General features: G+C 39.6%; 1 protein-coding gene and 1 long non-coding RNA gene across 2 annotated transcripts in view; both read left to right on the top strand.

Moving 5' to 3' along the window:
- LOC119908108 overlaps positions 1–20,733 on the top strand; it is a 119,336-nt gene that overhangs the window by 75,161 nt on the left and 23,442 nt on the right. The window lies entirely within an intron of this gene.
- Positions 1,733–5,233, top strand: LOC119908115. The gene is made up of 3 exons (XR_005445192.1): positions 1,733–1,766; positions 2,582–2,605; positions 4,929–5,233. It is a non-coding gene; the product is annotated as an uncharacterized LOC119908115 (long non-coding RNA).

Here is a 20,733-nt window from a genome sequence, read left to right as displayed (position 1 = left end):
AGGGAGTCGGCTTTGTGTTTAAAATGTATTTGGTCGCAGTTTGCATCCTGCTCAGGACGGGACTGATGGTGAATAGCGGTAAGTTAAGAGTTTTCTGAGGTGTTATGTGAAGCATGAGAAGGTAAAAATAGGAAAATAATTGATTTTAGAAATTAATTTCCACCCAGCTGACACGCCTAAGATACTAAGCAATGACATCAAGTCGAAATATGAGAAATTAGATGAATATGTTTGATGCAGACTTGCATACAGATCGTATCTTCACTGTATATATAAAAAATATGTTAAAAAATTATTCAATCATTAAAATGAACTACTGGTTTTCTCCCAATAAGTTATAATTTCAACATGATGCTGTAAATAAAAACCTGCGCCGATGCCTCGCGGACATATTGATGAGCGTGAATCATATTTCAAACTTGAGGCTATAAAACACAGATTGATCAGCTAATCCACTGTAAAAGAAATGACAATTTTGTTTGTTTGCTTTGTTGTCATCCATTATTAACTAAATGTGAACCACAAAACTGTTGTGAATGTTTCTGTGTTTTAGATCATAAACTACCTCCTGATGTACCTGGACAATCACACAGCATTATTGTGGTGGTGCTGGTGCTGGCCGTTGTCTTGTACAAAAGATTTGGTAGGTGGCAAATATACATCCATTATAACCAGATAGCAGTGGAGTGGAATTTTTATATTCTGTAAAAGAAAATACACAAAACATTTAATTCCACAATAATGTCTCCTCCTCCCTCAAGAGAAAACAAAACAAACTGAAAAACTGAACATTAAAATCATCCAGCATCCAGAGATCCTGGTCATTGGCTCCCAGCAGATGGCAAAGCAAATACTGCCATCTGCTGGTTCCCCAGTGAATCACAGAATCTTGGTGTCTGGTTCGACAGTAGTTTCAGTTTTGAGCACCAGCTTAGAAATATATCAAAAATTCGATTTATGTTAACTTTTAAGGACACCGAGACCATTTTACACACCTTCATCTCATCACGCCTGGATTATTGCAACAGCCTTTTCACCTGTTTAACCCAAAATCTATTGATCGACTCCAGACTGTCCAGAACTCAGCTGCCAGGCTTTTAACCAGAACAAAGAAATATGACCACATTACTCCTATTTTAGCTTCATTACACTGGCTCCCAGTATGTTTTAGAATTGACTTTAAAATTCTATTGATCACTTTTAAAGCTCTTCTTGGCCTCTCGCCTTGTTATATTTCTGACCTTTTAGTCCCATACGCACCAGCACGTACCTTGAGATCCTCGGGCAGAGGTCTGTTGTCTGTTCCAGAGTCTCGAGTGAAAACTAAAGGGGACAGAGCGTTTGCTGTCAGGGCCCCGAGGCTCTGGAACAGCCTGCCCGAGGAAATCAGGTCGGCTGAGTCAGTGAACTCTTTTAAGTCCCTTCTGAAAACATACTTTTATAGGAGAGCCTTTCCTGATTTTATTCTATTTATTTTTATATATTTTATATTTACGTATAACAAGTGTTTTCTTGTATTTATCGTACATTTGTTTTTATGTGTTTTATTGCCTTTGCACTTGTCAAAGTACTTTGTAACTTGTTTTTGAAACATGCTTTATAAATAAAGAACAAATAAAAGAAATAAAAAACTAATTTAACTTTATACATTGTAGTTCTTGCATTATAGAGTTACCTAAAATGCCATATCACTGACTTCATCTATGATTTATTAACATTGACTTTATTCACAGCTGCTGACAACAGTGGACCCAACACTGCCCAAGGTAACTACTTTATTTCTCTTGAAGTCTCATGAAGTTCATTGTTCAGAGGTTACTCTTACTTTATGACTGAACAAAATGAAATGCTGTCTGGTTTGTGATCTCTCTGCATGTTGCTGTCTCTTACTGATTTATTAAACATATATTGCTGCTAGTACTAAACTGGGTACACACACTACAGCAGATAACCAGTACAGGTTTAGGAACTCAACTCATTGTTGCTTTTGGTCTTTTTACTTGAATTATTGATCTTGTGGAAATTGTATCTTGCTGTTGGCAAATGAAGCAAATAATTGAGTAAGAACCAACTGTTGTCTTTGAAGAATTAATAAAAGGGAATAAACAGAGAAGTGCTAAAACACATATACAGCTGGTCTAGAGACCTGCTGCGTAGGGCGGCTTCGGGCGTCTGGCTCAGAGACGCAAAGGGATGCATCATCATTCACACAGTCTAGGTTTCTATGTTTTGGGAACAGAGATCCTCTCTCAGCCTTGAATGAACATTCCAGGAGAGGAGAGGAACAACAAGACGGGGAAAACAGCAAAACAATCTCACAGCTCTGACCTGAACCCTAGTAAATGTGGACAGACTAACAGTAAAAGTATAGAAGGAAAGACATATATATCTCTAAGACATAGCAATAATAGTAATAATAATAGTAAAAGAACATACATAAAAGATGAGATGTAAGAGGACACAATTTTCTGCCATAACAATTGACAAAAAGAAAAATAACATTGTTACCTAAAATACCGTGCCACTGACTTCATCTATGGTTTATTAACATTGTCTGTGTTAACATTGTCTTTATTCACAGGAGCTGGACCCGACCCTGTCCAAGGTAAATACTTTAGTTCTCTTTAAGTCTCATGAAGTTCATTGTTCAGAGGTTACTGTAACTTTATGGCTGAACAAAATTAAATGATGTTGGGTTTGTGTGCTCTCTGCAAGCTGCTTGAGCTAAGAACTAGGCAAATATTTAGGCGACCTAGCCTGAAAAGTTATAAGGCGATGGGCCTTAAGCCTAGTTCACACTACACGATTTAAATGGGTTAAATGAGAGGTTGATCGGCGGTCGCCAGTGGTTATGTGTGAACTACTCAATGATGCATCAAAACGTCTCCCCGACACATTTCTGACATATCGCCGACATCTGCCAGATATCAGAGTCGGCCGACTCAACATCTACATCCAGCCAATGCACTGCAAAAACAATTTTTACTCCCCTCAGCTCATCGTGTAGTCAGCAACAAGCCTTAAATGCTTCATGTGTGTAGACAATAACCCCCGTAACACAGTGGACGACACCAGTCCCAATGTTCAATACCCAATACTAAAGGTTTGGGATCGGGACATCCCTCTACTCAACTCTTTATTTTTGGTCTTTTCTATGGAAGATTTTATAGGACTTTAATATTTGTAACCCACAGAAAACAATCCACAAATGTGTATTATGATGCGCAAATATTTCACTATCTATCTACTATCTACTATTTCCCTATACAAGTATGTATTTGTACATCTGTGTTGTGTAAATCATATCCACAAAAATACAGTGCAATTTGCAAATATGTACAATTTACTCTGTACAAACATATTTTCATTTCACATACAAAGTGTTATTTACGCATTTGTGGATCTATTTTTACACACAAAACAGTTTTAGCACATTTACGGATCATTTCCTGTCAATTTGCAGGTCACAATACATTTGTGACGCATTTGTGGAATTTTGTCCACTCTGTACCACAGAGATCTGTAAACAGAGATCTGTAAACGTGAGATCTGTAAACGTGAGATCTGTAAACGTGAGATCTGTAAATGTGAGATCTGTAAACAGAGATCTGTAAATGTGAGATCTGTAAACAGAGATCTGTAAATGTGAGATCTGTAAATGTGAGATCTGTAAACAGAGATCTGTAAATGTGAGATCTGTAAATGTGAGATGTGTTAACAGAGATCTGTAAATGTGAGATCTGTAAACAGAGATCTGTAAACAGAGATCTGTAAATGTGAGATCTGTAAACAGAGATCTGTAAATGTGAGATCTGTAAACAGAGATCTGTAAATGTGAGATCTGTAAACAGAGATCTGTAAATGTGAGATCTGTAAATGTGAGATCTGTAAATGTGAGATGTGTTAACAGAGATCTGTAAATGTGAGATCTGTAAACAGAGATCTGTAAACAGATCTGTAAATGTGAAATCTGTAAACAGAGATCTGTAAATGTGAAATCTGTAAATGTGAAATCTGTAAATGTGAGATCTGTAAATGTGAGATCTGTAAATGTGAGATCTGTAAACGTGAGATCTGTAAACAGAGATCTGTAAACGTGAGATCTGTAAACAGAGATCTGTAAACGTGAGATCTGTAAACAGAGATCTGTAAATGTGAGATCTGTAAATGTGAGATCTGTAAACAGAGATCTGTAAATGTGAGATCTGTAAACAGAGATCTGTAAATGTGAGATCTGTAAATGTGAGATCTATAAACAGAGATCTGTAAATGTGAGATCTGTAAACAGAGATCTGTAAATGTGAGAGCAGTTTATTAGCTACACCAGCAGGTGGCGGTAGCGACATTGCCTCTCATGAGTTGTAAGATTATGTATTGCAGTACCCAGGATCATCTGATGGAGACAACAACTTCTGCTTCTGAGAGACAACTGGACTCTTCTCTATCTAAACTTTTTGTGCATATGTATATAGTTTACTATTGAATACTTTATCACTGTATTTGTTTTACATTTTTATTTAACTATTATTTGACTACATTTGAAAGTACTGTTGTACCTACTGTTTGTAGGAGCTATTGTAAACCCTATGTATAAGGTTATTTCCATTTTCCGTTGAGCTTTTGCATGAAAAACTGTATTTTTTTTTAAACATTTGCGCATCGTAGTACACATTTGTGGATTGTTTTCTGTGGGTTACAAATATTAAAGGGCAATAAAATCTTCCATACTTTTCATGTAGTTTATTGACAAACAGGAAAATACTGAATAAGGCCAACCTTATGCTTTAAAGTTGTCGCATCACCAAAATGCACTTTTGTCATAGAAAATACATGAAAAAGCAAAACCAGACAGGCCTCTGTGTTTTCATGATCTATTGTGTGTTTGTGTGTATCCACATGTAAAATAACACTTGTTTTCATTCTTACAGCCACCAGCTCAAATAACCAAAACACCATCTCAGTGCAAAGTGTTCTGGAACAGAGGGATGAGGATCAAGACTGAAGTCTCTGCAGATTGTAATATAATATTATTGCATCATTGCAATATTATTATTATTATTACATATAATAATATCATTTGACAGGGGTCTGTGTGGATCTTGGTTTTTAAATTAATCAGTATTAAACTACATACAGGAAGGGACATTATTTATTTTGACTGAATTGATTCATAGCCATTTACAGTGCCTTTTTGGAATTTACTACTAATCAAAGTAAACTTCACATTACTGCCAACAATTTGATAGGAAAACTCTTTTGGTTTCATTTAATTTTAATATTTATTCTTTTATTTATGTTGTGAAAACAAACTTGAATTGAATTTAGACTTGCTTAAGATGTCAAGTCAACATTATGTTTGCTTATAACTGACATTAATTAGATAGAACGGATGTTTGGTTTGTTGGATTATGTAACCTGAGTTTGTTTTTACAAGACTAGAAGTGAATGGAAACCAATAGGTTTTGAGTGAGAGATAATCAGGGATAATTTAAGTGCTGCTTATCATTTAAAACTGTTCAAGTTTTAAATGATCATGAGTGAGAGATAATCAGGGAGAGATATCATTTAAAACTTTATTTAAAAAGTTTTAAATGAGCTCTTGAAAAATGTCTTTGAAGCTGCTGATTGTAAAATGTGCTCACTTAGTGTTTTGGATTTATGAAAGGACTTTAAATCACTAAACTTATTACTGTTAAAAAGTTTTACTGTTAACAGATTATTATATATAATTATTATTATTAGTTATTTAGTTGTTTCTGGTGGGTTTTCATGTTGTATTGTCTTCAACAAATGTAATATTATTTTCTGGATTTTAAATGTTTACTCTTTTGGGTTCTTGGCACTTTGAAAGTATTGTTATTCTGATGGTTATTACTTGCTTAAGTGTGAGGATTATTTTGCTTAATTGCCTGTAGTTAAAGTTCCCTCCTGGTGATAATAATTGTAATGATGATTGTTTAACAATGTTTCTGAAAATACAATGAAATATTTCTACTTCAGTATCAATCTGTCGGTCCAAAAAATCTCCAGTGAATCCTGCATTATCTGCATTATGTGTGTTATGATTAATTTGCTCAACGACAACATTAAGACAGTAGTGACAAATATTAAATATTTGCAGCTTCTGTCTGAAACAGTTCAAATTAGATAAGTAACTCCATGTGGAGTTTTCATTGGCCTCTAGCAGTGAGGTCTCAGATTACAACCACTAATTTCTAAGCTGCGTTTGTCAAAACAGAGACTGACAAACCATAGACGACATCACACACCAAACATGGACATCCACATAGACTTGATGTTGTAGAAGCTACTTTTGTCAGTTCCTGACTATGGTGATATACTGTAAATGCATGCTTCAGCTGCAGTGCTGAGGCCTCTTGATGCAGTGTATCATGCTGCCTTGCGGTTTATTCAGACGTTCCAAATATCGGTCTTAAAGATTTGCGGCAAAGCTTATTCTGAGCAGAGAAAACTGCCTTTGAAGATAATATCCAAATTACAGGAAAGGTTTAAGCTAGATGTCTTGGTTTCTACAGGACAATTTAAAGCCACGTGGAATTTAAGGCCGTATGATTTCCGGTAAACGCGGACGGGAATCGCGATAATAGAAAAATAATTTGATAATAGAAATGGAATCGGCTGTTAAATGCGGAATATCTCAAACTCTGCTAAAATGTGTTTGCATTTTAAAAAAATCGGGGGTTTCCCCTATCAAGCCACTTTTTCCACAGCACTTCAGCAAAACAAACAGAAAAACTATACTGCTATGTTGTATGTTATGTATGGGATCCTTTTATTTAACTTAACTTTATTTAAGTTTTACGTGGGTTAAGGATTTTAGTCATCCGACATGGATTTTAAGATAGATGACCGTAAAAACGCGATCAACGCTACTGATCGCAACAAAGCTCCGGTGACTATGCAAGCCGAGATAACTCTGCCCCTTGAGGACTGCTCACTCCTTAAGAAAGCGAACAAGAAGATTGATGACCTTATGGAAGATATCCGACGACTTTCAGAGGAACTCAAAGAGAAAGATTCCCTGCTGACTGGCTTTATGGATGTAGCTTCAGTACAAGCCAAACAGATTGTTTCTCGTAGCACAACCGCTAACATCCAGGACACCGTGTTTTGGGACCCCTCTAGTCTTCCCAGGCTTTCATCCTGCTCGACTCCGAAGCATCAGTCAACCTGGGCTGAAGTGGTGGTCCGTGGCTGCAAGAGAGGCTCGGATGGGGCTGCCTCTCCTCCGGACATCGGCCTCTCCAACCGCTATGCAGCCTTGTCTAACGACACTCCGGTCCATCCAGCGGATTCACCTGCGGCTTCGAGTCTCCCTGATACGGATCTCTTTCGGCGCACAGCGCCTGCCGACACTGTTGCATCTCCGCCACCGGCTACATCTCCTGCACTGGGCCGCCGGTCTGCCGCCGGACTTGATCGGCGGCCGTCATCCCGGTCAAAAACCTCCGCTTCCCGACGTAGGATCCTGAAGGAGGCTGTGCTCAGACGCTCCGGAGGCCGTCTCTACCCTGCACCGTCGGGTAGCTCTTCTCTCAGGTCTGTTACTGCTACTCCAACACAACACTCAACAGCTCACACACTCCATCCTCAGTCCGCACGCAGTGTTGAAGCAGATTCTGCTCAGTCCTGCTCTGGATCCCAACAACCAGCATCTCCTCGTCCTCTTTTCTCCCCAACCACACTAATAATTGGTGACTCCATAACCAGAAACCTCCGTTTCTTTAACGCTACCACTCGCTGCTTCCCCGGTGCCACCACGGCTGACATTTTAAAAAACTCCAGGACCTGATGCCGTCGCTCCCGTCCTCCATCACAAGAGTGATAGTCCATGTTGGAACAAATGACAAAGCTCTTCGGCAGTCTGAGCTGACAAAATTAGATTTTAACCGTCTTTTTAACTTTTTAAAGCAGTGCGGAAAGTCCGTTTTTATCTCTGGTCCCATTCCCACAGTTGGTCGCGGTGCTGGCCGCTTCAGTAGACTCCTTGGCCTCCACGACTGGCTCCAGTCCGCCTGCAGGGCTCACCGTGTGTTATGTGGATAATTTTAATATTTTCTGGCAAAGAATGTCTCTTTTTAAGACAGACGGACTTCACCCAAACAAACGGGGCTCAGAATTGTTAGCTGCGCACATACAGCATGTGGTGCGGTCCACACATGACTTACGTGAATGACTCATCATTCATGCAGCACACCTGGACACACCACCGCTCACTGAACAGATCTCTGCCTCACTGCCACAAACAACTGTCTCCACCTGCTGGCATGTAAAGCCGTCTGCTCCCAGCGCTGTTCCACAGACTTCTATTCCTGTCATCATCACACATAGACCAGTAAACCGAAATGTGCACATCCCACACAGAAATATTAGTAATCTCTTAAGGATTAGGACAACTGCACCAACTCCAGCACCCAGAACAAACTCATTTAAAATGGCTCTCTTCAATGTGAGATCACTTTCAAGTAAGACTTTTATCTTAAATGATTTTATCCTGTCTGCAAATCTAGATTTTATGTTTTTAACTGAATCCTGGTTGCAGATGAATGACTATAGCCAGCTAGCTGAACTGTGTCCGCCTCAATATGATTGCTTTAGTCAACCGAGGGTCAGTGGTCGTGGTGGTGGGCTAGTGAGCGTGTATAGGAAAAATTTTAAATGTCATCAAGTACGCTGTGATGAATTTAGCTCCTTTGAAGTTCTCACTCTTAAAGTTGGAGGGCTGCAACCTATCATATTTGTTATAATTTATCGCCCCCCAAAACCGCCTGGAGGATTTTTATCAGAACTTCCTGAATTTTTATCTACTCTGGTTTTAAATTATGACAGAATTGTTCTTTGTGGCGATTTTAATATTCATGTTGATGACCCCAACAATGTTAATGCAACTGACTTTTTAAATATGGCCACTTCTTTTAACTTCAAACAACATGTCAAAGGGCAAACACATAACCGTGGTCATACACTGGACTTGGTTTTTACCCTGGGTGTCAGCATTTCCTCTGTGGAATTAGTGGACATGACCATATCTGACCACAGATGTATTGTTTTTAGCTGCGATTCGCCTGTTACTCATGCCGCCTCACCAAGCTCCGTGTGTTGTCGCATCTTTAATGAACAAAGTGTTTCAAAGTTTTGCGCAGTCTTTCAGAGCCAAAGCCAACACCTGTCTGATTCCAACACCAACAATCTGGTCGATCACTTCAATCATATCTGCTTGTCGTCACTAAATATTACTGCTCCTCTAAAGGTTAGGCCTACGTCTAAAGCTAGTAAACAACCCTGGATAAATGACAGCATTCGCAGCCTAAAAAGGGAATGCAGGAAAGCAGAGCGCAGATGGAAAAAATCCAATCTCCAAGTCCATTACCTCAGTCTGAAGGATTTATTAATTAACTACAATAAAATGGTTAAGGATGCGAGAACACACTATTTTTCTGAACTCATTACTACACATAAACACAATCCCAGGTTTCTGTTTAAGACTGTGGATCAGCTGGAAGTAATGATGACTGTGAATTGTTTTTATCTTATTTTACCAATAAGGTGGTGTCAATCAGAGCCTCTATTTCCCCCGCGGCCTCTTACTTAGAGGTTCCTCACCAGCAACAACAGAGTTTTAACCAGTTTTATCCCATCGACTTGTCTGAGCTTTTAAAAACAATATCACAAATGAGAGTGTCCTCCAGCCCACTTGATATAATACCTACAAAATTTTTACTAAAAGTAATAGATTCTGTTGGGCCCCATTTGATCTCTGTTTTCAACAGCTCCCTATCTACTGGTTGTGTCCCTGATTATTTTAAAACGGCTTGCGTGAACCCACTTTTAAAGAAACCTGGTTTAGATCCCTCCCTCCCACAAAATTTTAGACCAATTTCAAAACTGCCTTTTATTGCAAAGATTCTAGAAAGAATTGTGTCCAAACAGCTGCTCACTGTGCTGGAAAATAAAAAATATTTGAAAAGTTTCAGTCTGGTTTTAGGAAGTACCACAGCACTGAGACTGCCCTGCTTAAAGTCACCAATGACCTTTTAATGTCTGCTGATGAAGGTATGTGCTCAGTCCTTGTACTCCTGGACCTTAGCGCTGCTTTTGACACCATTGATCACAACATCATGTTAGACAGACTGAGGCACTGGGTGGGGATCTCTGGTACTGCTCTAGAATGGTTTTCATCCTACCTGTCAAATAGGAAGTTTTGCGTGTCTGTAAACAACTATGTCTCTCATTCTGTCCAGTTAAATATGGTGTGCCTCAGGGGTCGGTCTTAGGACCCATTTTGTTTTCCTTGTATCTGCTTCCCGTTGGACATATTATCCATAAACATGGCATTTCTTTTCATATTTATGCTGATGACACACAAATATACTTGCCCGTCAGATCCACAGACCCTGGAATGCTGAGTTCACTTAACAACTGCCTTTGTGAAGTTAAAAAATGGATGTCAAATAATTTCCTCCAGCTGAACTCAGACAAAACAGAAATCCTGGTCATCGGGTCCCAGCAGATGGCAAATGAAATACTGCCATCTGCTGGTTCCCTAGTAAATCACATTAAGCCTGTGGCAAAGAACCTTGGTGTTTGGTTTGATAGTAATTTAAATTTCGAGCAGCACACCACAAAGCTTGTTTAATCATGTTTTTATCAACTTAGAAATATAGCTAAAATTCGATCTATGTTAACTTTTAAGGACACCGAGACCATTTTACACGCCTTCATCTCATCACGCCTGGATTATTGCAACAGCCTTTTCACCTGTTTAACCCAAAAATCTATTGATCGACTCCAGACTGTCCAGAACTCAGCTGCCAGGCTTTTAACCAGAACAAAGAAATATGACCACATTACTCCTATTTTAGCTTCATTACACTGGCTCCCAGTATGTTTTAGAATTGACTTTAAAATTCTATTGATCACTTTTAAAGCTCTTCATGGCCTCTCGCCTTGTTATATTTCTGACCTTTTAGTCCCATACGCACCAGCACGTACCTTGAGATCCTCGGGCAGAGGTCTGTTGTCTGTTCCAGAGTCTCGAGTGAAAACTAAAGGGGACAGAGCGTTTGCTGTCAGGGCCCCGAGGCTCTGGAACAGCCTGCCCGAGGAAATCAGGTCGGCTGAGTCAGTGAACTCTTTTAAGTCCCTTCTTAAAACATACTTTTATAGGAGAGCTTTTCCCGATCTTATTTGACTTTATTTTATCCCTTTTATTTTATTGTATTTTACTAATTTATATTAAATTTTCATGCTCTTATCTTTTTTTTGTATTATTCTTTACACTTGTTAAAGCACTTTGTAACTTGTTTTTGAAAAGTGCTCTACAAATAAGGATTATTATTATTATCCATACAGAATACATAATCTTTGTGATATTTATCCCTGCAGCCAATGACCCTGCTGCCACCGCCAGTCTTGTGAATGAGAATGTGTAGGACGCAGCGTGAAGTTCCTGCAACAACAGCATCATTTCCATCAGAGTACACGAAGCCTCAGTGTGCTGAAAGCAAACTGGCCGGTAAAACTGATGTCTTTATTACTGGGGCAGGCGATAGAAACCAGAGAGGGGAGTTTGAAATTTAGGAGAGAAATTAAATGGACTGAGAATATTGTAAAAAATAATATCTGTATGATATTATGTTGTGTGGTAAGGCTGATGCTTGTTTAGATATATTTATATTAGTTTTTTGGACAATGGGTGGCAGTGATTAGATGCACATGGGTGTATATAGAGGGCATAGGTGACAGGAAGTGGGAGGCACCGGTAGGGGGAGCGCAAACAGTTCTCACCAGACCACACGCAAACAACTGGAAACAAGTTAAGAAATCAACCGGTATGTTCATGTGTTTGTACTATTTACTCCTGCACCACAAACCTCAACTGCAATAATCTCTCTGGAAAATCATCTTGTGTGTCTGCATAAAAACTTCACCCCTACCTGTGCATGATGGCAAAGAGATTGGTAAAGCGAGGAAAAATTGCCATTACAATAAGTGAGAACTGAGCTCCAAAATGAATCAAATATGTCTGTTGTCAAGTCTGACATTCGATCACAAGATGGCGATGTTGCACTGGATTCTGAAAAAAGGTCATTGAACACACTGCTAAAGGTTTGGAAATGTTCATTGAAAACTGTCAGAAAACAAGAAACTTGAAATGCAAACAAAACAAATGCTGAAAGAGCTCATGAAATCAAAGGAGAATGCAAATGAAGTGCAATCTAACTTCGTTAATTTAATCAACATCTGTGATGCAGCCAAAGGAAATCATGAGTCATTGAAGTTACCACTGCCTGTAAATGCAAATGCAAAATCACTGGTTTCAACAAAAAATGGAAACTTTTGATGGTTTTATACAGGATGTAAATGTGTGGTTTTCAGAGGTTGGAGGGCATAAAACACACAGCATTGCTGAAAGTGTAATCACAGATGATATTGGACCGGATGACAGCGTTTCTAATGTATCAAAACCTAAATCAAACCACAAATCAAGTTCTTCATCACGTGCATCTTCTGCATCCTCTGCTCGCATTAAAGCTCAGGCAGAAAAGGCTGCTCTCATGGAACGGGTTGCCGCCCTGCAGAAAAAGCATGACCTTGAGGCACAGGAAGAACGACTGAAAAGGAAGAAGGAACAACTGGAACTAGAGACTGAACTGGCAGCAACCAATGCAAAAATCAATGTACTTGAATCAATGGGATCAAGAAACAGCTCAAGAGTATCTGATGGGATGAACTCATATTTGAGAAAAGGAACTGCTCAAAAGAAAACGTCAATCAAATTAAATCCGCATGCGAACACCTATTTACCTGATCAAGTGCAACAAAGACAGAATGTGCGGATGGGAACTGCATCTTCTTCACAGCAACAGGTTGCTCGACCAAAGGAAAGAGCTGCTGGACCGTCTGTTAGAGCTCAGGATATGACTCCTCTAACACAACAACCTGTATTTAATGATGGTAATCAAGGTGATATCTATCACATTATTCAGAGGCAAAATGACATCACAGCCCTTCTTGCTCAACAAAATCTCTCTCCTACTTTACTACCAAGAGACATTCCTGTTTATGATGGTGATCCAATATGGAGTTTTCATCGGGGCATTTGAGAGAGGAGTGGAAAGAAAAAACAGACGACTACAGTGACTGCCACCAGAGGGCATCCAAAAGATTTAGTCCACAGCTGCCAACAATTGCCTCCAGCTGAGGGCTATAAAAGAGCAAAGGATCTACTTAAAGAACATTTTGGTAATGAACATAAGATCGCCACAGCATACATGGACAAAGCATTTGCCTGGCCAGCGATCAAGCCAGAGGATGTGAAAGCATTGCAAGCGTTTTCATTATTCCTTAGAGGCTGTTGCAATGCAATGGAACAGCTCACCTATATGGAGGAGATGAATATTGCTTCCAGCATGAAGACCATTCTTCTGAAACTGCCTTACAAGCTCAGAGACAAGTGGAGGAATAGGGCATGTCAGCTTCAGGAACAACATGGATGAGAGCTAGTTTCTCTGATCTAGTAGACGTCATGGAGAGACAAGTGAAGATATTGTCGGATCCACTTTTTGGAAACATCCAGGATGTTAAGACAACTACATCTGTCAAAGGCTCCACCTTTGCTAAAGCAAGAGAAAAGTTGAGACCAAGGGGAAGCAGTTTTGCAACAACTGTAACACCTGTAGAAACACCAAAAACAAGAAACAATTACGACAAATGGGATGAAAAATGTATCTGCTGCTAATTCTCAAAATTCCTGTCTGTTCTGTGATAGAGGTGGTCACACATTGGTGCGTTCTCCACAAATCAGGAAAAAGATGCACAGGGAAAAAATAGACTTCTTAAATCCGTTTTGGATGTTTGAAGGTAGGACACATGAGCAAAGACTGCAATAGTTGTTTGACTTGTGACGTGTGCAATAAAAATCATCCTGAAATTCTTCACATTGAACAAAAGGACATGGGGAAAGAAAACAGAACTGAATGAGAAATCAACTGGGATCATACATGTGGGCATATTAGGGCCAGTGAAGAAGTCTTTTCTCTATTGTTCCAGTACAAGTAAAGACCCCCAAAGGAGACGCAGTGTTACAAACATATGCATTTTTGAAGTATGTCAAGATTCATGAAATAGACGCTGGCATTGAGCTGCTCATTGGCACAAATTCTGCGAAGGTATTGGAACCTTGGGAAGTGGTCAATAGCCAAAGGGATGGACCATATGCTGTGAGGACCCTACTGCTGTCAATCGAATGTCTGTTGTGAATCTAGAGGAGCTACTGGTTAAACAATACAATCATGATTTCAATGAAGGAACCAGCAAGGAAACAGAGGAAATGTCCAGAGAAGAGAAAAAATTCTTGGATATTGTGAATCACTCAACAAAAATGACAGATGGTCACTACTGCCTAGACTTACCTTTCAAGCAAGAAAATCCCAGCATGCCAAATAACCGTTGCAGAGCAGAGCAGAGAATCCAAAGCCTGAACAAATTTGGTAAAAATGAGATGTTTCACACTGAATATAAAGCTTTCCTCAAAGAAATGATTGACAACGGCTATGCTGAAATGATACCAGTAGATCAACTGACTCGCAATGATGGGGAACTCTGGTACATCCCACATCACGGGGTGTATCACTCAAGGAAAGGAACCTTAAGAGTGGTCTTCGACTGCTTCAAGGGAACATCGCTCAATGAACAACTGCTACAGGGTCCAGATCTTACCAACTCGCTCATCAAACAGATGTGGTTAATTGAAGAAGAGCAGCAAACTGTTTTTAACTGTGCTCGGATTATGTTGTTTATTCTACTTTTATATTACGTATTATTTATTGTAAGTGGACGCAGGTAATAAATGCCAAACTGCAAACTTTACGGAAAAGACTGGACATCGTTTTTCGGGTACACGTTAAGAACAATAAATCAATGAACTACCTGTAGCGGCTAAATATAGGGCATAGTCACTACAATATCCTATAAGATTTTTTAGGTATTTAAATGAGACTCTAAAGAAGCTGAGTTTTAGGCACAACAACACTCTCCTGTTACTCTGGAATAAGACCGGCTGCTTTGTGTTTGGATGGCAGTGTCTGTCAGTCCACAACTTTGGTCCAGATTAAAATATCTCAGCAACTGTCGGATGGACCGTCATAAAATCTGGTACAGATATCCATGGTGGCTAAATGATGAATCTTAAAGGCTCTGGTGAACACCTGACATTTCCTCTAGCGCCACCACTAGGTCAAAGTTTTCACTTATCTGGTTAAAGGTGCAAGGTTGTTTATTAGTCATTATACAGCAAAAGGCTGCATAACGAAACAAAATGTATAGTTCCTTCATGCTACACACACAACATATTAAGTATAGGCTTATAATAAAATACGGTAACATATAAAATAAAACAATACAGTTATTTATATACATATTCATAGTTTTCAGTCACATGACATGCACGGTGACCTGGAGAGAAACATAGCAGTTCACTCTGCGACTCCCCCGCAGAAGCATTCAAATTTTATTATTTTATCACCTTTCAGCTTAAGAAAAAAGATATGAACACAAACTGCAAGTGTTGAGCACTTCTGACCCACATAGTCAAGAAAAGCGGTGGGAACATAAAGGCTCAGATTACGGTCGTGATGATACACTTGTGTCACAAGACCTGACGATGGTCAAAAACTAGATGAGAAGATTTTATTTGGTATTTTGAAGAGACATGAAATCCTGAAATATATGAAGATTTTGAGTTTTAAAGACTTCATTTCCTGCATTCTGGAGACATTTTCTGCTCCAATTTATGGTGGAAATATCTTTATTTGTATAAAGAGAAACAAAATTTTTTAGCTTAAATGTCACGATCCTGTCAGTGTGTCTTGTTGGAGTCTGGGTTTCGGTTCCACGTCTTTGTTCCTAGTCCCGTGCCTTCAGTTCATGTCTTAGTAGTTCATTGTCTGCATTATGTTGGTTTAGTCTGCTCTGTACTGTGTTCTAGTTCTGTGTTCTCGTTTAGGTTCTGTCTGTTATGATCTCTGTGTTATAGTTGTTGGGTTTCTGTTGTTGTCTGTAGTTGGATTCTTGTCTGGTATTTTGTTGCATGTGTTCTGTCTGTGTTGGTTATTTTGCCCCATGTCTGCGTGTCAAGTGTCCATCTGTTGCCCCAGTTGTCTCTCTGCCTGCCTGTCTCTCTGTTTTCCCAGCCGTCTCTGCCTCGTTAACCTTGATCCCTGTCACCTGTGATGCTCCCGCCCTGCTCGTTAGTCCCTGTGTGTATATATACCTGGTGTTTCTGTTCAGTCTTTGTCTGGTCATTGCAGTGTTTTGTAGTGTGTAGCCTGCCTAGCGCTGTCGCTTTGTGTCTTTCTGTGTTTTGTATTTTCTTGTGGCTCATTTATTTTGGATTCAGCCACTCTGAAGTAAGTGTGCTCGCTTTTTGTTGGTCAAATAAACCTTTCTGAACTTGAACTGCTCAGTGTCCCGTATGAGGCAGGTCTCTGTAATGATGTGGGCACAAAATCTGGTCAACATATTTTGTGTTTAGCAAAATTAAGTCCAAGCTGGGCCAGCATGGCTCCTCTGCTGGCTCTCTTTCCTCTGAGAGATCACCGCACCCGCCGTGGAGCCTGGTCCGGTTGTTTGGACCGGGTGGACCGTGGTCTGCTGCTCCTTTATCCAAAAACCCCGTCTAAATCTTATTATGACTTTATGTATGTCAGAGGTAATGCATGTTTTGTCAATAAAGCTGGAAAAACAGATAAAAAAACAAAACAAAAGTGTAGCAAAGTTTGAAGGAGCTAGCGGCTGCTGCTTCTACAAGTGCTGCCGGTTGCCATAGTAATAATGTAATATAATCTATAGGCACAAAATGTTCCTTCATGTTCCCCTCAGGATGATTTGTAACTTTGACTCTAGCACCATCACCAGGTCAAATATTTAAATTGCCCAAATACCTGCAGAGCTAAGGATATTCCCATCAGCCTCAGCTGTACGTGCTGTTTTTAATACTCGCACGCTAATCTAAGATGGTGAACATGGTAAAAACATGTCGGCCAAACATCAGCATGTTAGCATTGTGAGCATATAAGTATGCTAATGTTAGCATTCAGCTCAAAGCAGCGCTGTGCAGCCTCACAGAGCTGCTAACGAGCTGTAGTCTCACATGTGAGACACTCTACCTGTGCAGAACTCTGTAGTTTGTAGTTTCTTCAGTGTCTCTTTAAGCTGAAGCACAAAGTCATTATTATCTCAGAGTTGTTAGAGTTTGGATCATGTGGGTGAGTAAACGTTTATCAGGTTCAAATGTCGCAAAGGCTCAAATAGAGGAGGCTTCTATAAACAGGCTATTATAAATACACATTTAGGGTAGATAAGGGTTTGTGGGAAACAGGGTTTAAAGGTAACCTGGATAAAAAGGAAGTTCATTGTGTGTTGTGGTTTAACTGATACCATAAAACAGAACCAATCCAAGTAGGGCTGCATGATTAATCTAATTGCAATTGCAAGTCATCCTGTGTCATTACATAACCACAAAAACGTGCGATTTAATTAAAACAAAAAGGTTTGCTGCATGTGACACTAGTCTCTGTGTGCACTGCAGTCTGCTCATTAATTACTGACTGAATTCATGCATTTATACTAGTTCCTCCTCCAGGTTATGGATGGTTCCTCTGCTGTGGATAGATGTAGATTTAGTCAGATCCGGGGTGCCGCTGTGCCAATATGTGCTCCTTCTGGCCGCCTCCTCCTGAGAGCAACACTCTCCCTTTGTAGTTTTCTGTGACGAGTGTTTTAAGCAGCTGTTGTGGAAAAAATCAGTATTTTTGGACTGGTGCCAAAAAAAAGTATTTCTTCTTATGCATGTTTGACTTTTGTCTGTTTGTGTTGAGCAACACTCAATACAAAATGTCTGTATTTTGAACATTTAAGTAGACTAATGGTACTATTTGTTACCATTATATCGCAGTATTGTCCACAATAATCGCAATATGACTTAATTAATGTAAAGGATTCTGATGATGTTTTTACAGATTAGGTTTCTTACTAGTAACAAGTGCTTGTTCCTGCCACTTTTATGGAGTTTCATACACTTATTTTTGTGTCATAAAATATGCATCTGTGTTCTTCGCTGGCTTGTTTTTGGGTTTTTTTAAGTTACTACTTTTTGGGTTCTTGAACGATATATATGTAATCAAACCTGATTCAGTCTGTCAGCTGCAGACTGAATATATTTTACTCAAAATGTATTAAAAGTGCAGTACTGATGATAAACACTATATTTACATATATAAATATTTATATATTTGATTGAAGTAAGTGGATTTATTCAGATTCAGAAATCAATTTAATACTTAAAAGATGACTGGGATTGTCAGATTGCAGAGATATACTTAAAATGTTAATATTATGAATTTGTCATTGGGGAATTAACATGCTAACGATTTTATTATATAGCTTCCCACCCTGCACTGTGAATGTTTACACAGTGTGTTCAGCAGCCTTTTGTATTGAAATGACAGCTGGCAGCAGAGGAGAGAAAAGATTTTAAAGTTTGATATTGACTTCATGATTGGCTGTGCTGACTGTGGTAAGATCTGATTGGAAAAAACTAAGGGAGAACACCATAGTCAGCTGTTAGTGGGTGCAGAGAGAGAGAGAGTTATCAATGAATGACGCATAAAGGTAGTCCTGGTCAAACTTATGCTAAGCTACATGTGTTCTGCTAAATATAATCACTTATATCTTGAAAACTAAACCACTCTGTCCAAAGGGGCTAATGATTTATCTGCCTTGTTCAAAGAGGTCACATTATGCTCATTTTATTCAGAGGTTGTACTGTACCTGCCCCATCCAGGTTGTTCACGACAAGTGACGCTGACGAGCTACATTCAGAACACGGCTGCTTGAAAAGCACCCGAGCTTCTCTTCTCCCTCCTCTCTCTGCGCCGACGGGAACAGGTGAGCGTCACGTAGCGCCCAAGAACCTGATATGGAGAGGGCAGAGCAGAGGACAGGTGTGACGCCAAAATGTGTGACCTATCAGATTCTGTGACCCAAAGGGAACCGACAGCTTGGGAGAAGTCCCGGTACGCCAAAGTGTAAAGTAAAGTGTGCACATTGCTGCAGCTCTTCTTTTCACCCTGTGTGAAGAGCAGCTCCATTAGATAAGATTTTGTCTCAGGCACCTGATTACTTTTGAAGACTTTGAATGGAAGCTGATTTCTAACTCTCTCAAACGTTCGCCCACAGCCAACACAAACTCTTGCAATTCCACCTTTTATAGGCTGCATAGACTTTAAATGACACCTCAAAAGCTCCTACAAACAGTAGGTACAACAGTACTTTTCAAACGTAGTTGATTTATTTAAATATAGCATTCAACAGTAACTATATAGGCTACACTTAAAAAGTTAAGACAGAGTAGAGTTCAGTCGGCCAGCAGAAATAGCCCAGTATGAGCTGGCCTCTCTACTGTATCTCTGAACTCCACCAAGTCACACACATCTAGGCTATTCTATGGGATCTCCTTTTGATAGATAGTCTTGTTTTCGCTCACAGGAAATTTGTCTTCACAGTCTGTACAAAACCTCAAGCATACCTAACATACACATAAGTTTAGCAAGCAGCATACACAAAAAACCCAGATAACATTTACTTTAGTGGTGCTACTGCAGAAGGCGCAACACTTTTACTGTAGCTGACCCGTTTCCAGGCCAGGGACGGGTATCTGCGACCTGATGGAGGCAGAGAGGGTGACTGTGGTCATGTGCAATAGTATGTGCTTTTGGTGGCATTACCGTTGAGAGGTTGTGAAGGCCAATTATTTTTGATGCATCAGTTTGTTCAGTCCAAGTTGGGAGGGGCTGCTCGTATCTGCCCACAATATTAAAAGCCTGGTCGAGGATAAATTGAAAATAAAAACTCAATGACCACCGTCCGGTTCTGCCCAGTAAACACTTTCTGAATGAGGTTATCGTCGCTAGTTTCAAGTGTTTTTCAGTAAATCACGATATTCATGTAGTAAATGATGGTCCCATTTAGAGGAAAATAGAGCAGAAAGCAGGGGAGGCTTTAGGGCGGGGCTACCTTGTGACGGACAAGTCACTAACATGGCGACCTGTCAATCAGAATAGAGGCGAATTGTTTCTGCTGCGTCAGCGCCGTTGAAAAAGCTTATTAGGCTATTTTTCGCTAACCAAAATTAGCTTCCCGGTTAAAATCACAGTTAATGTGAATTACAGTCACACCTTGCTAAACAAGCTGGCTGGCGCCCACTCCCTCGTCCAAATATGGTAATTTCTGGTTCCAATAAACCAAGATGGCGACAGGCAAAATGCTAAACTTGAGGCTTCAAAACGGTATTCAACAAACCAACAGGTGACGTGACCGTGGCTAGGTCCATTTTTTTAATACCGTCTTTTGTCCTACCTTGAAGAGACTTCCGTATAATCTCAAAATATTTGTTAGTTTAGAGATCTTTAATGCTGGTTTTACTCCCAAGCCAAATATTTAAAACTAGATCAGTGCAACAGTGTAACAATTCAGGAATAATTAGCAAAGGAGTTCTTAAATCGTAGTAGAATTAACGATTCTGAAAAGTCAGGGCTGATTCATAACCAATGTGATTTTATTTTAATATTTTATTTTTATTGATGCTTGCATTGAATTGAGACTTGCTGCAGATAATCACCGACAATCAACATTATGTTTCCTTGAGGATGT

The sequence above is a fragment of the Micropterus salmoides genome, unplaced genomic scaffold, assembly GCF_014851395.1.
Source record: "Micropterus salmoides isolate LMB-PRFRI ecotype aquatic unplaced genomic scaffold, ASM1485139v1 Ms_hic_scaffold_17, whole genome shotgun sequence".
Lineage (NCBI taxonomy): Eukaryota > Metazoa > Chordata > Actinopteri > Centrarchiformes > Centrarchidae > Micropterus > Micropterus salmoides.
The sequence above is the reverse complement of the archived record's forward strand: the minus strand, read 5'-3'. Positions and strand labels throughout refer to the sequence as shown.